The sequence below is a fragment of the Protopterus annectens genome, chromosome 4.part0 (genome assembly GCF_019279795.1).
Source record: "Protopterus annectens isolate FY-2018-M chromosome 4.part0, PAN1.0, whole genome shotgun sequence".
Classification (NCBI taxonomy): domain Eukaryota; kingdom Metazoa; phylum Chordata; order Ceratodontiformes; family Protopteridae; genus Protopterus; species Protopterus annectens.
Window position 1 is genome coordinate 34425215 of NC_056733.1, and position 14232 is coordinate 34439446.

Consider the following 14232-nt stretch of genomic DNA (forward strand, 5'->3'; position numbering starts at 1 on the left):
GTGGAGGATTGACCTGGATGGAGGAGATTGTTTAAGCCTGCCCAAAATTTGTGAGGGTTATTGTGGTTATTCTGTTCTAGATGAAAGTAGTAGTTTTTTTTGTCAAGTAGGATGGATTTTTTGTCTCATTCCTTAACTGCTGGAAATTAACTTGGTCTGGAGAGGCTTTAGTAGTACGCCACTTGGCCCATGCCTTATTTCTAAGTAAGATTTTGGATTTGGAGTATTTTGAAAGTCAAGGGGTGATTTTTGTTTTAATTCTAATTGAGTATTTAGGCACATGAGAATCAAGTATTTCAAGGAATCTGGTATTAAAGTAATTAACAGCCTCATCCAGGGGAAGATGTTTTAAAACTTTCCAGTTACAAGCTTTGAGTTCAGACTGGAATTTTGTGGGGTTAAAGTTTTTTGTGCTTCTGATAGACTTAGGTGGGCAGGTCGGGGATAACTGATTTGCATTTTAGTGTGTATGTAATAAGGTGATCACTAAGTTCATTTGGGAGAGTCCCAGACCTATATAAGTGGGAATGACTATTGATGAGTATCCAGTCTAAGATACTGTCTTTTTGATTGGGTTTTCCTATTCTGGTGGGGGAATGTATGAGTTGTTAAAAATCCAAAGAGATTTATATGTGTTGGGGGGAGTCTGAGGAACATGAGTTCCAGTCAATATTAAAATCTCCCATGATAATAGTTTCTTGGGGGGTAGGTAGAAGATATCCAGTTCAGAATGTCTTCCAAGGTGTTGACGTTGTTGTCTGGGGGAATGTAGATACAGATTATGTTTAGACATTTGTTTTTATTAATTTGCACTTTGGTAGTCTGAATTTCTGCATTGTAGGCATGAGGTGGTTGGGTGAGGTTAATTGTAACATTAAGGGAGTTTGTATATAGTACAGCTACCCCACCTCCCTTTCTCGAAGAATGGTCAGCCCTAAGTGTATTATATCCAGGTGGTAATATCTCATTGTCTGAGGTTGCTGGTTTTAGCCAGGTTTCTGTTAAGCACATTATATCAGGGAAGTGAACTGCTAATAGGGCATGCAGGTTGTGTACCTTATTGTTTAAGCTTTTTATATGTAGATGACAGGCCAGGAAGGGTTTAGGGGGCTTGATGATAGGAGATGGGCTAAATGAGTCTAGAGCCTGGGATGGGCCAGGGTTGGGGTGGATGTCCCCATCCCTAGTCAGTCAGATTCTTATGTAAGTTCATTAAGAACTTCATAAATTTAAATAATAGTTTTTGGTAATACTTGGATTTGGGATGGATTTGTCTTGGCTTATAAAGATATATGTTGGTGGGGATGGTGTTAGTGGGAGGGTAGTGAGTTAATAGTCCAGATGTGGATGGGAGTATGGGGGTACTGGTTTGTTATTTGGGGTATTTGAACCCTAAGCATTGCTGATTTTCATAAATGTTGAGGAGGTATGGAATAATAAAAAGGGGTAATATGAGAGATAAGTATGAGAGATAAGATGTTGAGCTTTATAGTTAATATTTTGGGTGGAAAAGTCATTATGGGCATAAAGGGATATTGTCACTAAATATGGAAGTAGTAGGAGGAAAAAATGAAAAGGGGGAGGGGAGTTTGCTAATATGGTAGTGACTTTGTATGGCTAGGAAATAGAGGGGAGTGGTTTAATTGCTATAAATGTAGTGGTACTGGGGGTGGGTGGGATATGGGGGCAAGATGGGGAGCATAGCAAACCCGAGCGTAGTGAGGGTGAGCAAAGCGGGGCTAATCCAGACCACAAACTTTCTACAATGCAGTGAATACACTGTAAGTCTTTTTTAGAATAAATCCAATAATCTAACTAAAAGACAAATAACTAACTGCTGTTCAATATGCTTTTACTTTTCTTTCAGGCTGCTAGCAATTTTTGATAATATTGGAGCCAGATCTGATTTGTTTAACTAAATGGGACTTGTGAGGCAGACTACCGTGCTTTAAACCCATTACTCATGAATGACTAGAGTTTCTTCTAAGTTAAACAAAAGATAATAACCTTTGCAGTTTGAATGGTTTCTTTTTAAGTGGATGGCAGGAATGGCTTTTTTGCTTGTCCGAGTGATCGCAGGGGAAAGCAGAGTCCCTTAAGCATAATTAAGCCTTTCAGGTGGGGTACGGAGATAGTACCTTTGCAGTTTGAATGTTTTCTTTTGAAACAGATGGCAGGAATGGCTTTTTTGCTTGGCTGAGTGATCACAGGGAAAAGCAGAGTCCCTTAAGTGTAATTAAGCCTTTCAGGTGGGGTATGGAGATTGTACCGAGATATACAGGCAGACGACTGGGTCCAGGAGCACAGACGGATAGCCTTAAAAGTATTTAATCTGTGTAGGCATCACTTTTCACCACGCAAACAGGCTTACTCCCATTTACAACTGCTTACTCCCGCTTACCCTGTGTTAATTTATTTAAAAGAAAAGAAAAAGGGGTGATAGGAAAGTGTGAAAAAAGGGGGCACAAACAGGGAAAAACAATATGAAAGATAGCTGATAGCTATGGATGTGCAGGATGGGTGTAGGAAAGGTCTATAGCTGTCCATTTCTTCTACAGCAACATCTGTGCATAGATACTGAATTTGGAGGTAGATTTGGACACTCAAACCCCTGAGAGTGGAGTGAGGACACCAATAATGTGTTGTGAAGCCAATTAGACCAGATTACATGTGTCCAGTGGACATGTGCGAAATGGACAGCTATGTTTGGGGCAACATTTATTTTTGGGAACAGAGTGTCTTTTTTTTAAGAAGAGTGGGATGTTGGGGAAGAATAGCAGGTATATTGGGGGAGGTAGGTTGGGTAGGAAGACAGACTAGACAGACAATACAGCATACAGGGGCAGTATATAACATATGTGGGGGGGGTAAACACCTTGGACGGGGAGGGGTGTTTGGTAATTGGAAGCCCACGAGCCCTGAAATGGATAAAGTGGGACTGATGGCCCCACCCATGAGCAGTCACCACTGCACCTTCACGGCCCCAAAGGTGGCTGTGCTGGGGGCTGAGCAGGAGGGGCAGACTGACCATTTAAATGTGCCATGTGGCCCTAAAGCTGGCATATCTGCTCTCCCAATTCTTTGCGGAGCTCCCTATGCACCAGACCCTGGACCTGGCGTCCGGTGACAGGATCCTGTCGGTGTCCGTGCCCAAGGGGAGGATGAGCCCCATCCCCTAAGGCAGTTCCACCTGAAGGTGGTGCAGGACCAGTGGATGAGGAGGTCCCAGGATGGGTCCCAGATGTTCTGGGGCCTGGTGCCACAGCCAGATGAGGCAGGAGAGGTGGATCCACTGGGATGGGCCTTCTCAGATGTGCTATGGTGTTGCAGTTTAAGAACATTTGTTGGTTAGTCATAAAAAACACAGTTCAGGATTAGTTATAACAGCATGCATGAGTATTCTCATTAACCCAAAACAACAGATTTGGAACATTTGCATAGCAAACAGAACATATGCATATATGGAACCACAGTGGGCATTACACCGGCATGCAGGTTACATTGATAGCAACAGGCCAACAATTATAGTATTTGAACAGGGAACATTAATTGGAAAACATTTCAATATTTATAGAACAATAGGACACATGTCCCAACAGTAGGTTTGTTGAAAAACATACCCATTCATTTATGTTAGAATATTGGTGAAGATAAGGTAGGGGAGATAGAGAGATGTCAGTTAACAAATGCAGATTCTTGCAGTGCTCCCAGCTTTAATGATCCTAGCTCTAATCATTACTCTACAGGTATTATTACAACAACCTATGGCCTTGGGTTGGACAGTGGTATGTTTGTACACAATGTATAATTACAGCATTCTTATAGCTACTTTATACCTTTTCTTACCTGGCAGACTTGTGGAGGTGATTTCTGTTAACACTACCTAACTGTTTCTACCCATATTCACATACTCAGGGTTACATATATGCACTCATACTGTGTGTGTGTGTGTGTGTGTGTGTGTGTGTGTGTGTGTGTGTGTGTGTGTGTGTGTGTGTGTGTGTGTGTGCGTGTGTGCGTGTGTGCGTGTGTGCGTGTGTGTGTGTGTGTGTGTGTGTGTGTGTGTATGTGTGCGCTCTACTGACATACTCTGGCTTGATGTCTATCGGTCACCCTGGTTGTTCGCAGCAGTGGCCAGTAGCTGTGACAGCATGACACTTGAACATTTCTTGGGGGAGACTACTTGGTGTATGCACTTATCTTGCTGTCATGTGCAGCCTTGGGGTTGGACCATGGGTGTTGGACACAATATAATTACAGCCTTCTTATAGCTACTTTATATGTTTTCTTACCTGGCAGACCTATGGAGGAAATTTCTATTAACACTACCTGACTGTTTCTACACATATTCACAAAATCCCAGGTGAAATTATGCATACAGCTTGCTACCACTCCCGGGATTCAAACCGTGCCTGTCTGTGCATAAAATACAACAAACGGTTTTGTGTTTTATCAGAACAAGCTATTGAAAAACTGCTGTCTTTTCCTTCAATGTTTTCTGTCTAATACTCTCTTGGTTGTACAATCTGACATTGTAATTACATTCTTATACATACATTCCAATACATACCTTTTGACATAGCACAGTGTGGAAAACAGTTAACACAGCATTACTATTCAGATATCAGATCTTGGTGCATGAAGCATTTCATATCAGTTAATCTCATGTCTTACAAAGGCACTAACTTTGTCAGATGTGACTTGATTGTTTAATGCTTTCAGAGCTATAGTTGCTGTACATAACCTGTACACATTTCAATTCATACAATACCAAAGTAAACACAACCAGTCCAGGGTTCTAAATTTTATTGACAGGCAGTTATTGTTTTATTTATATATAACCTATATGACACTATTAATGTAATATTGTCTGGTTTATTCAGTACAAACCATGCCCATTTTAATACTGCAAGGTGACATTCTACTCCTTTATATTTATTTGGTATAAATGCTGCAAGCTAGATTGTTACTCACCAGCCTCACAACAAAGCCTTAGCAGCCTGCTTGCATGGGCTTCCTGGTTCTCAGCCCTCTCAGCTGGAGCTGTAAAGAAGACAGAGAAACATTTATGCATACCTATCCATCACATACACAGGCTGGACTTTGGTAAACAGTTATACTGATATTAATAATTACACACACCTGGGAGATCCCTCTGCCATGCATCTTGGACCCACTGGTCCAAGATCTCCCTCTTCCTCTGCTTCAAGTCAGCAAAGTGGTGCCAGACCTGTTCACCAGTCTGAGGGATACCAGTGGCACTGGTGAGATCACAGGTGAGACTTTTCCAGTCATCTGCTTTGTATTGGGGGACCTAGTACTGGTCTTGCAGCAGTCTCAGATCATGCTTTTTTTACAAGGAGTCCAACCATGACCCTGGACTCCTGTATGCCCCAGCGCTGCACCCAAAAGCGCACACCCTCTCCAACATGAGCCATAGTGCCTACAGTGGGAGGAACTACAACTGGTTATGAGCTGTATTCCCACCTGTGAGGTTTAAATATGGCCAATTTCCCACCCTTTGCCGTGATTGGATGGTTTTGAATATGTTAAGCTAAGCTAAGCACCGGGCAAACCCGCTTAGCTGGTATACGCATTGCTTAAAGGGGTAGATGCTAAACACTGCTTACCAGTGTGCATATCCGCTTAGATATGCTAATTCTTACTTAAAATTTACATTTAAGCAATGATTATACTGGCTAAACATAGCTAATGCACAAGTTAGCATTGTTCAGCTTTCCTTTTACAGACCATCAGCATTGTGGGGTTGATTCCTCATAAATGACATATTATATGTATGTCTACCTTCCATAACATCCCCCTATGTGCTTTCTTTACAATACATTCTTTTTTGGTTATGCTGTATGGGACACTTGTTTCTATGGGGGTTTCATATATGTACTACACTGACACCTCACATTTGGACCTGCTACACTACCCTGGTTAATAAATATATATATTATTCACTACCTACTGATAACAAAATATATTTTTGTGCTTTTTAACATATAAAAACTAATGGACTGAACAGGGACTCAAACCACAAATGCCTGCTTGCTAAATGAAAGCTGTAACCACTACACTATTTCACTTTACTTTGCTTTGGTCATATATTTGTATTTAGCTCATTGGGATGTGTAAGCTAGGCTGATCATAGCTGCGTGACTTGCACTCCCGCTCAGTTATGCATAAACTTTATTGTGGACAGAAAAAAAAAATGATATATGTGTTTTATTTTTATTTACTGTGTGCACATTGCTTTCTGCATCATTATCTATGTATTGCGCTTACAAACTTAGAAAGTTGATAGAATACATAGGTTTTGCATTAGCTTAAAGTTTTGGTCCAGTGGAGTCAGGGAGGCATTTTAGGAGGGACACACCAAAATATATGATTCAACTATCTGTACACATTTCAAAGGTAATTGTGAGGTAAGCTCCACGGTACATTCCTCTCGAGTGTACAGATTTTCACAGAATGTCCAGATTTTTGGCTCATATTTTTGGGCTGTTCCTCTTTTTGACTGACAAATCACTGGGATGATCTCAGGATTGAAGTCACTAAATACTGGCATAACATTTGAGTTTGAGACTTCAAATCCTTCAGAATGTCAAGACTAATCCTGTTACTCTCTAGCCACTTAGTTTATTAGAGTAATATTTAAAATACGTCCCTATTTGTCCCCCCATGTTGTCCAGCTTTTTGGCATTAAGAGGTTGAGAGCTATGCAGATCTAGACATTCTGTGAAAATCTGTACACTTGAGAGGTACCATTTCCTGCTTCTGCAGAATGTTGAAGTGCACTTTAGCAATACAGGGGTGTGTCTCACAGAAGCTGTGACACACTCCCTGTATTGCTTTCCTGTTTGCCAGTTTTATTTTAGTGTCCATGGACACTGAAAAGATTTATTTTACATTTCAGTGTCCGCGGACACTGAAATACTGGCATAATATTAGAGCTATACTCTAATATTATGCCAATATATCTTAGAAAGTTACGTATGGCACTTTATGAGTGCATGATGTGTTTAGTGTCTGTGCAGTGCACAGACATGCTCCCTGCACTCATACATGGATCGTGTCCTTGTAGAGCATACAGCAGCTTGCCTTCATTAATATGCAAGGCACGCTGCTGCTCTATATGGCCATGATCTGCTCTGTGCAGGAATAGCACTGTTCCTGCATGGAGCTTAATGAATCCTGGGGATTATTAAGTGTTATATGTTTTACATTATATGACATCTCCCTATGTGCTTTGATTACATTACCTTGGGGTGTGATTGTACTGTATGGGACACTTGTGTTTACATGGGTGAGTTCACATCATATCTCCATTGACACTGGAAATTTGGATCAGCTACACTATCCTGGTTAACAAATATCAATTACTACATCATTAAATAAAATAAAATCATTTATCAATGTGTTCCTATGTAGAAGCTGAATGACCTGTCTTGGTATTTAAACCATGAAACTCCAGCTCTACTCAGTGGCATACCGCCTGCTCAGAGGCGATCTGTGCTTGACATATAAAGCCATGTCCAACCCGGAATTAATGGACATTCTGCACCTCAGAAAATCCAAATCCCATCGAGCTACGCGCTCGAGAGACTTGAACCTCAGCACTGAAATAAATAGGACATGCTGGAGGGACAGATTCCTAACCCAGAGGCTCCCTTCACTCTGGAATAAAATCCCAGTCCAGGTTAGGCAGAGTCCCTTATTGACTCTCTTCAAGAGGAATCTTGATGAGTGGATGGGAGATAGTAGGTTTACCCCAGGTATCACTTCTGTGTCACTGTTACACAGAGGCACAGTATACTAACCTCGAAAAGGGCATAGCAAAATTCATTTAAAATGGGTGGCGAAAGCCAAACACACTCTGGCTAGGCTTATAAATGCCCTAGTATGAACCTATGAACTCCTATATACAAAATCAGAACTCTAACCACTAAACTACTGGTGCTGTTCAAATTGGCAGCTATATATTTCTATATAGCTCTTTCATGATACAAATACAGTGGGAAAAATATACGAACATTTTAAATTTATATATAAAAACCTGTCATTTTATCAACTTTCTAAGTTTGTAAGAGCAATACTTAAAAGCTATCCCTATTTCTGTCCTTTTGGCCCACTTTTAGAACTGCATTTCTCTGGACTTGTAAGCTCCAATGTGTTTACACCAAGCATGACAAGCCCCCTTTTCATGTCAGTTGCCACTTCTGCCTACACCACTGCATTATAGCACCTACACGGTTACCTACCTGCAGACATGGTGGCCCATTTTGCTATTCAGTAAACGTAGCTAATTTGCATACACCTAATTACCTATAGCCTAGTTACAGCACTACATGACAGCCTATGCCCTTAGCAACCACTGTTACCTGCCATGGTATGAGTCTGTATGCTGGCCAGTATAATGGGGAATTTACTTTTAGTTAAAATAATCCCCTTTTAGGATTTTAATTTAACATTTGGTCAGATCTCATGCTTGGGTGCCACTGCACTCCACTTGCACATAGCATATGTGCACGTAAAAGTAACCTTGATTTTTTACATTTTGTATCAGTTTTACATGACAATGCCCATAGTGTTGGCCATTGGCATGCCTGATACAACTAATACATGCTTTATTTTGAGTTGTCATAGCTCCCTTTTTCTTTTTTGTAGCCCTGTGCATGAAAGGTCTTTGCATACTTTTCTAATGCAGACACGGCTCCTACATGGATGCTGGTCTGCTTCTTGAATCAGTAAATCACCTCATTTGCATGGTTTTCACCAGCAAATGAGGTGGTTTACATTCTGCAATTGTGTCCATGGTTGAAAAGTGCTGTGAGGCTCGTACACTCCTCCAGCACTGTTTCCTGGATCGCAAAGGGTCCGAACTCCTTGTTTGAGCCATTACACTATGCTTACATGGAGAATAGCTCCATGTAAGCATTATTAAATTCCAGCCAGTCTTTTAGAGCCATCCAGCTTAGGACCCAATGCATTCAGACTGCTCCATCTGTTTTAAGACTTCACAGCAACTCACAATGTAATCATTTTTTCACTTTTTCTCCTTTTGTTTTATTTTCTTTGTAACTCTTGTATCCCACACAGTTTTAGATTTACTTTTTCCCTTGGTCTAGTTTCAGTAAGTTGTTGCATTAAGTATGTTCTAACATGCAGCACAGAAAAAAAACTTTAATTTCTCAATGAAACTTCCTTTACTTCTTGCTTCTGGGCCTTATACAATGTTTCATTTATTTAAACAACAGGCATAGAACCCCAGTACCATACTGTTAGTATATTTTTCAGTTTCCAGGCTAAATAGAGAAGCTTGAGCTTCCCTCTATGGTTTTAACACATTTTAACATTTATATGATCGATCTGTCCTGATTTCCTCTTTCTAATTTTCATTTTTTTTATTAATTTTGTTTATATTTTTCTGCCACTTCAAATGGTCCTTGCCATCTTTTCAGGAAAGTATTTTCATCAGAGGGAACTGAAACTAAAATGTTGACCCTGTTCTAAATTTCCTGAGTCTGTCATTTTTATTTTACTCCATTTGTTGCTTTTCCTGTGCCCTTTTTATTTGTTCTTTTATTATTGATGTAAAGGTTTTTAACCTGTCTTGCAGATTTGTGAAGTATGCTATCACACCTTTAAATTAAGTTTTCTCCTTCTACTAAGTCTCTGATGCTATGCCTAGCAATCCCCATGGCTTTAACAAAATTTGTCCCATATAGTAACTTGGGTCCCTATTACATCATCAAAAATTCAGTTCAGCAAACAGCATTTTCATTGCACTTACATCGAACTGTTCATAGTGTGATTGTGGTACAGTGAAGATTGGAAAATTTGCCCTTTACCCACAGTAGTGTAATCTCAGAGTTGGTATATATAATTAGCGGGAGGGCACAGCCCCCCACAAGAGTGGAATTCGATGAATGGCATTTTGGATGAAATGCCATTTGCTCAAGAGAGTTTTTGATGATGTAATATAGACCCTAGTAACTCAAATAGGCCAAGTCTTATTGAAGTTTGGGATACTTCTCTTAAAGTAAAAATGAGATAAAAAGTAACTGATCCTAGTTTTTACTATCCTGTTCTATGGCCTTCCTTTTCATAGACTTCAGAGTTTTATTAAAGTGTTTTACTAGCCTATAGTTTTGAGGGGGTGCACTAAAGTTAAGTGTTTTATTTTAAAACACTGGCAAAGCTGGTGCATTATCCTGGATATAAATGATGTCCCTTGGTCCATGATTATTTCTTTAGGAATCCTCACCATGGAGAAAATTATCACTAGAGCTTTGACTATTGACTTAGCATTGACTTTTTCTGAGTGCTGCTTTAGGAACCTTTGTGGTATAGTCAATAATCACTAGAATGTATTTTTAACAATTATTACAATTTACTAATGGAGCTCTGAGATACATGGCTATCTGATATAATGAGGCTTTAACAATAGACATAAGTATCAGTGGATATCAGAACTCAAGATGTTATACCATCTTTTGTTATTATGGGCAAGCTGCAATGAAGTTTTCAATTTATTTTTTTACATAAGGCCAATAAAACTTGACTAAAATTCTAGCTTTGGTTTTCCATTCCCTAAGTGTCATCCCAACATTTGGGTATATTCCAGTTTCATCACAAGTACTCTAAACTGTTTTGGTATAAACAATCAGATGGATTCAATAAACTCTGTGCAGGCATAGTGCTATTCCTGCATGGAGGGAACCATGTCCATTTCTGCATAACCTTAACAGCAGTGCACCTTGCATATTCATGAAGGTGTGCTACTGCTAAGGCTAAGTGGACACGGACACTATTGAGTGCATGGGACGTGTTTTAGTAGTGCTTGCACATCCAGCACACCCCCTGCACTCTGAAAGTGCTGTGCAGCACTTCCTACCTGCTTTCAGTGTCCATGGACACTGAAAGCATGAAATTAATTATGAAGCAATGGAGGGGGGTGTGACAGGTACTGTCACATACCCCCTGCATTGCCAAAGTGCTGTACAGAACTTTCTAACTGCTTTCAGTGTCTGCAGACACTAAAAGCAGGAATTTCAATAGGAAGCAATGGACTGTCAAGTACTGTCACACACCACCTGCATTGTCAAAGTGCCATATGGCACTAAGGTCATACTTCTCAACTGTACAGATATTCACAGAATGTCCAGACTGCATACCCATCCGAAAATCCATGCTAATGCAAAACCTGTTTATCTATCAACCTGTAAGTTTGTAAGAGCAATATTTAAAATCTGCCCTATGTTTGCCCATTCTACCACTGTTAATCTGCTTTTGTCCAGATTTCTTGCTCTAAAAGGTTGAGAGGTATGACCATACCTCTGAACCTCTGAGAGGCAAAAATCTGGACAAAGCCTAAAATACATGTAATTAAAATTCATTCAGTATTTTCTTTTTTTACGATCCAAGTAATCTGTGCCATTGGTTGACATACCACTGCCAACAACAATATCCCCACACAGAGTCACAATGCCCACACATAGCCAGCCCCCAGCAGCCACAGATAATGGACAGTTGGTGGGTGGTGGCAAGGAACAGGCTAGTGTGGTGACTATGGCAAGTGTGAGTGTAGACACCAGCCAAAGCCAGACAGCAGTTGAGGTCCCGCACAGGTGGATGGACAGGGTTGCTTGAAGGATGACTGCTGCCCATCAAGCCCCTGTTGCAAGTGCCACAGCAGGTGTCACCAGGCATGTTTTGGACCATCATGGAGGCACAGGCACGTACTGAATGGAACACCAGGCAAATACTCAGGGTCTTGGCTGCAACTCTTTCTGCCATGTGTTTTGACCTTTATGACCTTGCTGAGGTCACATGTCACTATGCTGAGGTCATGGATAGACAGCGGGATGAGACATTGGCAATCCTTGATCATGGAATGTCTGTGCTGGAGTGTGTGGTGAGAGATGGGCAACAGCCACGTGGATGTAGGTCAGCACCAACATCAGCTGAGGGTCCAAGGGGCCATGCACATTCACACTCCCATAGTGGTAGCACCACCAGCACTACTGAAGGGGGGTGCTATCCACACCACAATGGAGTAGGCCTCGGGCACGTGGTCCTGGCTGGTCCCATCAGGGACATGGATCCAGCAGACATTAGTCACCATCGGGGAGTAGTACTGCATCTGGCCTTGGGCCTGGCCAGAGACAGTGAACTGTACACTCTGCCATGTAGAGTCCACAGCTGTCCACCATACTCCTGTGTAGGGCAGCCACATGGCATGACTGTGTGCACACAAACACACGCACACATCTCAATCACTGGCATGTCACCACCTGATACACACACCACCTCTGCACAGCCCCTTTCAAGAACACCCCTCCAAACACACACACACATTATGTCAACCATATGGACCAGCCTAAGACTCTGGCAAAACCACACCACACCATGTGCATATGATGATACCTGTGCCACATCCCTGTCATCCATACCATCAATGCAGGGACATGCTAATATGGGTCTGATGCATGGGGTGAATATAGTAAAGTGTAGCTATGTAATGCTGTGTAAGGTGCAGTCTGCTGGCATTTGTTATGGGTACACATCAAAGTGTATGTACCTTTTTAGCCATGATGCATTATTGGCATTAGTACCACTGACTGGATGTAGTCTCACATGCTGTATTCTGTTTGTGTTCCAGGTGTTTGTGTGTCTGCATTACCAATGAGGAGTATGGCAGAGTGGAAACACATTGACCATTTCATAGCAAGATACAGCTGTATATGTACATGTTTACCAGGCATGCAACAGTGTGTGAGGGACACTGCTGTCAGACAGTGTGGCCTTGCATACATACCCCTTTTCACAGCCAGCTAGCCTTCAAACATGTCATCTTGGTGTTCTGTAGTACCACAGGCTCATATATACAGAGGAGGTTACTTGAGTACTGGCACTAGGTCCCTCACAAGTCTAGCCATCAATTTAACCCCAACAGATTCATCCATCTTGCTGGCACACACTAGTTGCAGGGCCTTCTCGTGTCTACATATTGCACACACATAGGCAACACACAATGTGTGTGTGACATTATCAATTGTGGAGTGTGGGACACAAGTTCTAGTAATGTGACAGTTGGCAGTACATAGCATGTCCACAGCAAGTGCAACACACAAGACATTCTCTGGTATGCTAGTATGACACCTTCTTTGTGTGACATTATCTTTGCTTACAGTATTTCTCATGACATTAAGGTGCTTCAGATGTGCAATCACTTCTCTATGAAATCAGTACAGAACTGTATAACATGTTTCTTGTTCTACAGTTCTGGAACCTCTTTTAACTGTTGCAGTTGTCATCACAGGCTACATCGTGCCAAACATGGACTGCAACTTGCAGGATGGTTCAGACATACCTGTACAGTCTACACAAGCTTTCCTGATGCATGCAACATATCAGTGGTCCATTTCCTCATACACCTGTGTCTGTCTGGCAAATCATTGCCAAACCATTATGGGCTGCAGTCATAACATAATGGCACACATTATGAGTTGCACACATCATAACTTTCAGGCCTTCTATGCTAATGCAAACCCTGTTATACTATCACTGTTATATGTTTTGTAGGAGCAATATTTGACAGGTGTCCCTATTATGTGGCCTTTGTCACCCCATTATATATGGCCTTGTAAACAGTCCTTGCTCCAACAGCTTAGGTGGTATGGGTACAAATAGTGGCCATACCTCTGAACTCTAGATATGTGTGCAGATTGTCCTGATCTTTGACACATGATTTCTTTACATCGGTTGTGAACATTTGGCTTTCTGGCCAACATCTGGTATAATCATTACAGACTGACATTGTAGATTAATGACAGCTATTGTCATGTAATAACACATACACTTTGGAAGGTGCATTCCATTGCAAGATCTGTTCCGCTATCCATTTCCCATGTGTGTCACAGCAATATGCAACTGGTGTGCCCAGTGTTTGCAGTTTGCCCCAGCTTCCCATATGGCTTTCACCTGATGTCTGTCTGTGAGTGGTTGGGAGGTATGTTGGTGGCTGTAACACTGGCAGACTGCTGCAAGGTGATGTGATACAGTGATACAGTAACAGACTGTCTATCAGCATGATGTGTCAGACAGGTATGAGGTCTGCTGCTGCCATGTCTGTCGCTACAGTGACTGGGATGTTTTGGCAATGTGTCTCATATATGCCCATTGTTAGGGGACACAGAAAACATATTGGTTGCAAACATCTGG